Genomic DNA, 11,060 nt, shown 5'->3' on the forward strand with positions numbered 1-11,060 from the left:
AACTTCTACTGCACGTCAGAAATGTGTGGTCATGATTCATCGTCATGATCAATCAGCACGGCTAATGCAAACAGTATTTTTTCTGTTTTTACTGCGCGTGCAATGCATTTGGGTAATTTCAGGCCAGTTAAATGGAAGGAAATTGAATAATAAAGATATTTTTTCTAAGATTTATAATTAAAAGCACACGAGAAAAAGTTAGACAAATGAGATGGTTCAATTTGGGAACACATGAAGATTCCAAGAGCACACTATCAAGTTTACTTAGTGAGATCATCTAAAAGTGTTACCAAAACACATGCCCTGAACCCCAAAAAAGGAATACACTCAAATGCGTACAAGTACAGATCATAATGCAGAACAAAAATATAAGATAACATAACATACAGAAATAGATATCATCTCCCAAAACAATAATAATAAATTCGACTTTTTCCCTCCTAGCCAGGGACTCTGCATTAGTGGGGACAAAACTAAATAATTTCATTCCAATACAAAGACGGAAAGCAAGTTGAAAATCAGATATAGAGGGATGAAAGAAACATTGCAAGTAACCTCCTGCCCACCTTAGGAGGTCAAAGGAGGAGGTCAGTAATGCAAACGGTACACGGGACTAAACGATAGATTCATCAGTAAACCGATGGATGAAGCTTGCCGTCGTCTGGATCGATGGAGCGCTTTGTGAGTGCCAATGTAAAGTCTATTAACCAGACCCAGTTTAAACAATCAATACTTTCTCAAAAACAAAATCATATAGGCCACGTGCACTTTAGAAAATGTCCCTCTGTTGCAGTTATCCAATACTTGATTCTATCTTGTTTATGAAACAAATCATTAGCTATGAATTCCAAGCACAGTATAAACAATAAATAATTTCTCAAAAACAATATTATTTAGGTCGCAATGCACTTTTTTGAAATGTCATTCTGCTCTGCTTATCTACTCGATGGTTCTATCTTGTTTATGATCCTAAATCACTAGCCATGCATCCCAAGCGCAGTGTAAACAATCAGAACTTTCTCAAAAACAAAATGATTTAGGCCACAATGTACTTTAGATTTTTTTAGGTTCAAAAACGTTTATTTTAATCAATTGCCAATGTAATTCATACAAGAATATATTTTCATCAACAAATCAAATAAGTAAAATCAATGATAAAGCAAGGCAAACAATGAAAATAATAATGATACTAACAGTAATAATAACAGCAATAATAATAATAATAATAATAATAATAATAATAATAATAATAATAATCATAATAACAATAATAATAATGATAATAATAATAATAATAATAATAATAATAATAATAATAATAATAATAATAATAATAATAATAATAGTAATAATAATAATAATAATAATAACAATAACAATAATAATAATAATAATAATAATAATAATAATAATAATAATAATAATAATAATAATAATAATAATGATAATAATAATAATAATACTAATAATAATAATAATAATAATAATAATAATAATAATAATAATAATAATAATAATAATAATAATAATAATAATGATAATATAATAAAAATAATGATAATTATAATGGTGGTTATAATGATGTAAAATGATTTAAAGATTTAATTAATAGTTTAGTTATTTAATAGATTGAATTATAAATTTAGACCTTGGTACAACTCAAATAATTCACATTTTATGCATCAACATAAGATACGACATGACGACAATGATTTTTTACACTGTACATTGAGATCTGTTTACATAAGATTTATATAACCATGAAATATTATTATAGCAAGAGTAATATTATTGCCGCTACAACTACTACCACTACTGCCACCACCAGTACAACTACTACTACTACTACTACCACCACCACTACAACTACTCCCACCACTACAACCACCACTACTATTACGTCTACTACATCTACAACTACTACCACTACAACTACTACCATCACTACTGCTACCACTACCACCACCACTACCACCACTACTATTACGACTACTACTACTTCTACTACTACCACTACTACCACTACTACTACTACTTCTACTACTACTACTACTACTACTACTACTACTACTACTACTACTACTACTACTACTACTACCCCTTCCCCTGCTATCACTACCACGACTGCTACTACTGCTACTACTACTACTACTACTAATACTACTACTACTACTACTACTACTACTACTACTACTAATACTACTACTACTACTACTACTACTACTACTACTACTACTACTACTACTACTACTACTATTACTAATACCACCACCACCACCACCACCACCACCACCACCACCACCACCCACCACCACCACTACTACTACTACTACTACTACTACTACTACTACTACTACTACTACTACTACTACTACAACTACTACTACTACTACTACTACTACTACAACTACTACTACTACTACTACTACTACTACTACTACTACTACTACTACTACTACTACTACTGCTACTACTACTGCCACTACTATTACTACTCCCACTACCGTTGCTACTACAACTACCACTACCACTACTACCACCACTTCTACTAGCACCACCACTATTACCACTTATAATAATGCTTATAATAGCAACAATAACAATAATAATAAAATAATCAATAACATCATTAACGCTGTCACCACCGTTACCGTCACTACCATCATCGTCATCATTATCATAATGAAAATAGCAGCAATAACAATGAACAGTGAGAGTGAAAATCAACATCAACAGACAATACTAATGCTGGCAACAACAACGGTTGTGACTATGATCTTCATTGGTTACCAATCATTATCTAATGTCACAAGATACTCATACTTTACAAGTAGCGAAAAATAAGAATTATACATATACATTAATTTAATATATTTCTCATATGCGTTTCAAGCTCAAGACATGCTCGATTATAATGACTGACAATCACACACGCCCTTCCAACACACATATCCACCCACCCACACAAATACACACACACATACATACACACACATACACCCACACACACACACACACACACACACACACACACACACTGATCTACGAAATCACTTGTACAACAAACAGTGAGAAAAAATTTAATTCAAAGGATTCAATCATGGCTAATAGACGAAATATTCAAATAATATATGTCATAATCTTATACATTGATGCATACCACGATGAATTTTTTTAAAAAATCAAATGTATTTGAATTCTCCAGTAATACCAGGTGCCTAACTTACATTTTTTTCTTATTCGATCAAAACTTTTCATAAAAAAATCCCAAATCTTCGCAATTCTGACTCTGTGGAGTTATTTATAAATTGTATAAACTTGTACATATTGGGCTTTTCAATTAAATATTTAGGTAAATATTTTCCTCTGAAATAGTTATACCGTCTGCATTCACAGATTATGTGGTACTCATCTTCAAATGAGTTACAATTTATACAGAGCCTAGAAGGAAAATCAATTTTTGGTCTCTGCCATCTCCCCGTTTCGCACATAAAATTGTGAGAACCTAATCTATTTTTGGGAATGGCGAATTGAATTACTTTTTCTTTAATCTCGAATATATAGCGTATAGAATTTTCATTGTCCAAATGTTTATAAAGTCTATGATCGCTAGTGGATCTTATCTCCTCTTTACATTTTTGTAAAAAAATATCGCTAAGGTGTTGACAGAAAGTATGTAAAAACATATTCTCATTTTCAACGTATTGATTATTCCAAACATATCCAAAACCATATTTACACAAAATTCCTCTTAGCAAAGTTACCCAGTTAGTACATGAGATATGCTCTGTAGCCTGTGTTAATAATTTATTATACATTATCTGACTGGATTGTTTTCTTGTAGTTTTAAAATTTTAAACCAGTATTTAATTATTCTTATTAATCTCTGGTTGATTAATGGAAATACTTTTAATTCATGATATACGAAAGCTGACGGTGTAGATTTCCTTACCCCCAGTATGGATTTTAAGAAACCTAAATGCATTTGTTACATTTTTATCGCTTCACAATAGCCCCATATTTCGCAGGAATTATTAAGTATTGGTGATATTAGAGTATTAAACAGATGGAGTTGGGTGGAAGGTGATAATTCCTGATTTTGGTGGAGCAGAGAATATAAGTTAAACATTGTTCTACGACCTAGGTCTACAAGGTTCTGTATTCCTTTTGTAAATCTTCCACTACTGCCGAACATAAACCCCAGATATTTGAATTGCCCTACTGTTTCTAATAATTTGTCTCTATAAAACCACCTGTCCATCATCCCGATCTTCCCAACTCTTTTAAAGGCAACGCATTTGGTTTTTGTTGTGTTAGCGCGCAAACCCAATTTGTAACAGTAATCACTTAGACAATTAAATCCTCGTTGTAAACCAGTTCTGGTTTCACTGAATAAAACCATATCATCGGCAAATAAAAGGACAGTCAACAACAATGAGCTAATGTTTACACCTATGTCGTCATGCTGTTCAAAAGCTTCGTTAATGTCATTTATAAACACAGAGAAAAGAAACGGAGACAGAGACTCTCCCTGAAGAACCCCATTTGTTAATGTGAAGAAACATTCATCATGAGGGTCATCGCACGTGTTCGTAGTGGATTTGAAAATTGACTGTTTGATGCACAATTTCATTTTACTGTACACATTTTGAAGAATGTTTGTGACTTTACAACTGACTTTGTTCTTATGTAACTTAAACCACAGAGCCCTTCTATTAGTACTGTCAAAGGCTTGCTTTAAGTCAATAAAAGCACAATATAAGTTGTTTAAAAATAATTCTAATAAACCATGTAAAATAAATATGCAGTCAATTGTTCCTCTTTGTTTTCTAAACCCAAACTGACTTTCTGAAATGACGTTATTTAATTCTGCCCAAGTACATAATCTCCGATTTAATATTGTAGTGAAAAGTTTACCAATACAACTTAACAGAGTAATGCCTCGGTAATTGTCTGGATTATTAATTTCCCCCTTTTTGTATATGGGTATGATTTCACCAACTGCCCATTGTTGGGGAAAGATACCACTGTTAAATACTTTGTTAAAAATCTTTAGTAGAGCTTGACGAAGAGCACTACCCCCATATTTTATAAATTCATTAAGAATTAAATCGTACCACGCACTTTTGTTATTTTCCAAGCTTGTGATACTATACTCTAGTTCATTTATGTTTATATCCCCGTCCAACCATTCATCATAATGGGCAACATGACTTTTTTCCCATTTGCTCACTTCACTTCATAGAGAATACAGCTCCTTGTCTGTGCTTCACTTTCATCCGAGCCAAGTGGGGTTGGAATATTGTGCATGGTACGGAAGTGCGGAGTAAAATCGCAATCACCCGTGACTAATTTCTCGCCCTCTTTTTAATTCTATTCCAAAACTGCTTCGGTCACTGCGGCACAATTGTATTAGGTCATCTGCTTGCTGCAACTTTAACCTTGTCCGTTTCGTTCGGCAACATTTCCGATAGTCATTTCTCGATTTGCACATTTTATATTTATCCAATGGATTTTTTGTTTTCTTGAATATGTTTTTCAATTTTTTAAATACGTTCCCCATTTCCCTACACTCCCCGTCATACCATCCCTTCGTTTTGGCCCTGTTACTAAGTTGTTTCCCTACTTGATGAGGTTTGGCAGCAGCCAAAATTAATTCATTTAATTTTGTGATACTAACATTAATAATCTCGTCATCGTCTCCGTCGCTATCAAGTATTTTTAAAATTTCGAGCAAATTATCAGTACATTAAACTTGCTGCATGTTGGCAATAAACTTCTCCTTTTTCTCCTCCCTCCACTTCATTCTGATTGTGTATGTTGTATTGGAATGAAGATCTGGTGAATGGTTTAAAGTTTGACATGTAAGTTTCAAAAGAATGGAAGCATGGTCGGAATGAGAAATAAAATCGTTCACAATAAAATTGTTTACTAAAGGTAATATGCCTAATGAACACAATGCATAGTCAATAGTACTTTGACCGTTTCTGTTACAAAAGTCACCTTCCCTTCCCCTTTATCTTTCCCCGCCCTACCATTGATGATTACCATGTCACTCATTTTACACATTCTGACAAGTCGTTGCCCCCACTCATTTACTCCTTTATCTTCATTTGAACGATTGACAAGCATGTTGTGGACTGACAGGTGTTCCATTGCCATACCTCTGATACCGTCTATCGTTGTGATATTATTATCTTTTTTCAAAACTTATATTTTCTTCATAGATATCATATAGCCCGCCCGTCCTTGGGTTTAAATCACCTATAACGGTAATGTCACCTTTCGATTTCAGTTCGGCAATCTTGTCAGTTAAAATCTCGTACCCACCTATTCCTGAGTCGAGCGTGTTGCGAGATGACGAGACGGGTTTCATATAAACACAGATATTGTATATGTCCTCCCGTATACCAAAATATTTTTTACACAATTTAAAAATCGGGCCGTCCTCAAAATCCCAATGACACTTAATTATTCCTTTCTAAATACTGTTTTTAAAGAAGCATACTAACCCCCCCCCCCCCACCCACTATCTCTTTTTGCTTTTTTCCTGCGTTTGCGATGCTAACTTACACATTCATATCCATTTAAAACCAATACATTATACTCATTCGTCCAACACTCGCTTAACACAATCATATCACAAACATTTATCTCATTCACAAAATCATCATTCTCCAGCTTCGAAACAAGACTGCCATTTACATTTAAAGATAAAACGGATAAACGGATGTTTCTGGGGGTTCCTGGTCCCTCATCCTATGCTCTCCCGACGACATCGATTGCTTTGACGATCCTCCCGTCGACGATGAGTTTGGCTGGGTATATGATGGAGGCCCGCTTTCCCTTTTTTCGTAGCTCCACGACCTCCGGAACCAGCATCTCCCTGGCCTTCCTGATCTCGTAAGGGAAGTCTTCCGATATGCTGTGTGGTTTTCTTAAATTGATCTCCTCCATTCTTACTAATTCCCGAACTTGGTAATTCAAGAAATTAGCGATTATTGGCCGTGGTCGATCATTATTCGCCCTTGGTCGCCCTTGGTGGGCCCTTTGTATATCAACTGGTTGATTTATATTTTATGTAATTCGTTCTTTATAAAATGTTTTAACAACCCTAAACAATCCTCATTTTTATCTTCCTTGACACCGTAAAAAAGCAAGTTGTTCCTCCTCCCTCTCGCCTCCTGATCAATCACCCTCCATTGCATCCGCTTCAACTTCTCATCCGCATCCTCCTCCCTTCTCCTCATTCTACCACTTCCTCACTCTGCCTTCGCACGTTCGCCTCAATCATATCCATCCTCTCGTCTTGTTTTTCTATTTTCTCCAGCACCTTTTTAACGGCAGCACCTAGAGAAGAGTCTTCACTTGTCACGATTTCCAACGCCTTTAGTACTGCATTTAACCTTTCTTTCAATCCCATCACCTTATCTCTTAAAAAGCACAAATCCTTTCTCACTTCTTTCACTTCTTCCATAACTTCGCTACTATCACTCCCTGGTCTCATCCTCTTCGCATCACAATAACATACCTACTTCATTTACGCTCGACATTATAACAACAAAGGACGACGTTTAAACAGTTCACATGTATTCACAGTCAACAATGGTAATCACAGAACGTAGATAGGAAATATAACAGGGTCGGTTGACAGGTGGACAACGATGATGACAGTGCCGATTACTGAGAAATAGTCACAATAAAATGAGAAAATATAACAACTAAGGTTGACAGGCGAACAGCGACGATGACGGTGACGATGACAGTGAAAAATATTGATTATTTAAAAATTATTGCTTTAAAAAGTCCAAATAATAGTCCAAAAGATAAAGGGAAATGTCACGAATAGATTAATATAAATTCCAATACAAGACAGCAACAATTACTTGAGAAATGTACCACAGCAGATAGAAACACGTCTTGACACCTTGACACACAACAACAAGGTCCAGTGTATAGAAGTGTTCTATACTGCTGTTGTCATATATAGAGAGAAAAACCATTGTCTTCACGGCTATCATCATTGTAATTAATTATATAAAGGAAAAAGAAATAAGAATAGAACAGAAAAAGTGATGGTTGTATCTTGGTGCTGGTTATGATCGATGTTTTTTTACTGGTGATAATAATTATGATGGGATGTCGGTTAAGATTTCTTCAAAAATTGATAGACTATAATACCCCCACCTCTATTTATTTAATGTTTTCGAAGAATATCTAATCTTTAACCACATAATGACCATTTTCTCTCTAAATTTATTTCAGGTAAAAATGGGAGGGGCTTAGATAGACAGACAGATATATAGATCCAAGTACACACGTCCCTCGCTTTTTTGTCCATTCGTCGATATGTGTTTGATTTCTATTGCTACCATTGTTATTAATATAAACTCGATCAATGGAGCCAAGCCTAAAATGTAGAAGTAAAAGTGTAGTTTAATATGATTTATGACATTTCTGGTGTCCAATTAAATTTACCATCCCTGGAACGACAGCGGTTCACACAATTCTTTGATTTTACACCGCCATTAATCGACTCTACGCATATTAATCAGGAGACTCCCCTCTTTGAACCTGCTGTTTGGACTTGCTCGTCGTTCACTGACACCTACCTCTTTTATGACACAATGGTGTTATTAGGAGGAATCGATTAAAAGTCAGGAGAACGTGGGAATTCCTTTCAACATTAATTTCGGACCCGTTGACTTCAAACAATGACAGTACCATGCCAACACGTAGTTAGGTCATTATTCAAATTAATATTGTGTACAATGAGTAGCACAATCTCTCTCTCTCTCTCTCTCTCTCTCTCTCTCTCTCTCTCTCTCTCTCTCTCTCTCTCTCTCTCTCTCTCTCTCAAGCAGTATTAAGTGTGGTCAACGACAGAGTGAGTGACAATGATTAGGAACTCACAAAGATAGCGTCTTTTTATAACGCATTTGAACAAATTAACCTCAACCGACGTCAGTGTGAATAAATAACCGGCGATAGGCTTTGATGGATACTGTAAAAGTATAAGAGCAAATAATTATGCTTTCTTGGTGATTTGTAAAGCTCTTTCTTTGATCGGGTCAGGGAATTTATGCATTCGCACTGGTTTTTCTGTTCTTGGGTCCAATGTTGGGCGTGATAGCTTTGTGTTGTTGCTACAAATTATGGCACGATAATACATTTTATGTCTTAATTCGCGAACAAAATCTGAGTAACGAAACGTAATGAGTATAAGATCACCGGCAAAATGTCTGGACTTATCAGTTCTGAACAATGCAAATAATGTATGATTCGGACACAGGCTCTCCGTTAATAAAGGAAACAATAAACAATGAAAAGTAAAAGTAAAACGGAATGGCCACTACAGTGATGCCAAAACTCCGGTTTCACCTGGAAAACTCCGGTCTAGAACAGAAAAATCCGGATTACGGGCAACTTCCGTCAAATTCCGGTGAGGTCAGTTTGTTCGAAGGATACCCCCCCCCCTCCACCTTTCCAACCACCACATCATCATCACTACACTACTACTACAACCACCATCACCATATCATCACTACCACTACTACTACAATCACCAACACCACCACATCATCACTACCACTACTACAACCACCATCACCACATCATCATCACTACCACAACGACAAACACCACCACTAAATCATCATCACTACCAATACTATATACAACAATCACTACCACAACCACTACAACCACCACCACCACATCATCACTACCACTACTACTGCAACCACCACATCATCATCACAACCTCTACTACTACAACCACCACATCACATCATTATCACTACCACTACTACACAACCACCACATCATCATCATTACCATTACTACTACAACCACCACCACCACATCATCATCACTAACAACCTCAACCACCACATAATCGTCACTACCACCACTACTACTACCACATCCAATACTACCACATCATCTGAACCAACACTACTACAACCACCACCACCACCACCATATCATCACAACAACTACAGCTACAACCACCAGCACATCATCACTGCCACTACTACTACTACAACCACCACCAACACATCATCATCACTAACAACCACAACCATCACCACCACCACATAATCGTCACTACCACCACTACTACTACCACATCCAATACAATCACATCATCTGAACTAACACTACTACAACCACCACCACCACCACCACCACATCATCACCACAACTACAGCTACAACCACCAGCACAACATCACTGCCATTACTACTACTACTAATACAACCACCACATCATCATCACGACCAATGATACTACAACCACCACGTCATCACTACCACCACTACTACAATATCATCATCATTATTACTACCACTACTACTACAATCACCACCACCACATCGTCATCACTACCACTACTACAACAAACACCACCACCACCACATCATCATTACCAGTACTACTACAACCACCACCACCACCACATCATCACTACCACTACTACTACTTCAACCACCATCACATCATCACGACTAGCACTAATACTACAACCGCCACCACCACATCATCATCACTACCATTTCTACTACAATCACCACTACCACCACATCATCATTACTACCACTGCTACTACAGCCACTACATCATTAACACAACTACTACAACCACCACCACATCATCATCATCATCATCATCATCATCATCATCATCATCATCATCATCATCATCACTACCACAAATACTACAGGCACCATCACCACCTCATCATCACTATCACTACTACTGCAACTACAACTACCACTACCACCACCACCTCTGCATCATCACTACCACTACTACAAGAACAACCACTATCACATCATCATCATCACTAAAATTACTAAAACAACCACCCACACCACATCATCCTCACTACCACCATTATTACAATCACTACCATTAGGTTTTGGAGATTTACTTCATTTGAATTAAGGAAACTTCGGGATTGTATTTGGCATTGTGTTTATATTTTATCAAAGTATAATTCTAATCAGTTATCTATTTAGAACTCTACAATATTCAAACACAATTCCCTTTTCTTG

At 36.1% G+C, this 11,060-nt stretch overlaps 1 pseudogene; it reads right to left on the reverse strand.

Moving 5' to 3' along the window:
- LOC144968863 (uncharacterized) overlaps nucleotides 1–3,985 on the reverse strand; it is a 7,015-nt pseudogene extending 3,030 nt beyond the window's left edge.
- Between the last annotated feature and the right edge of the window lie 7,075 nt (nucleotides 3,986–11,060).

Source organism: Berghia stephanieae, chromosome 1, assembly GCF_034508935.2.
Source record: "Berghia stephanieae isolate SIO BIC M18660-M18661 chromosome 1, UCSD_Bste_1.3, whole genome shotgun sequence".
NCBI classification, from domain to species: Eukaryota; Metazoa; Mollusca; class Gastropoda; order Nudibranchia; family Aeolidiidae; genus Berghia; species Berghia stephanieae.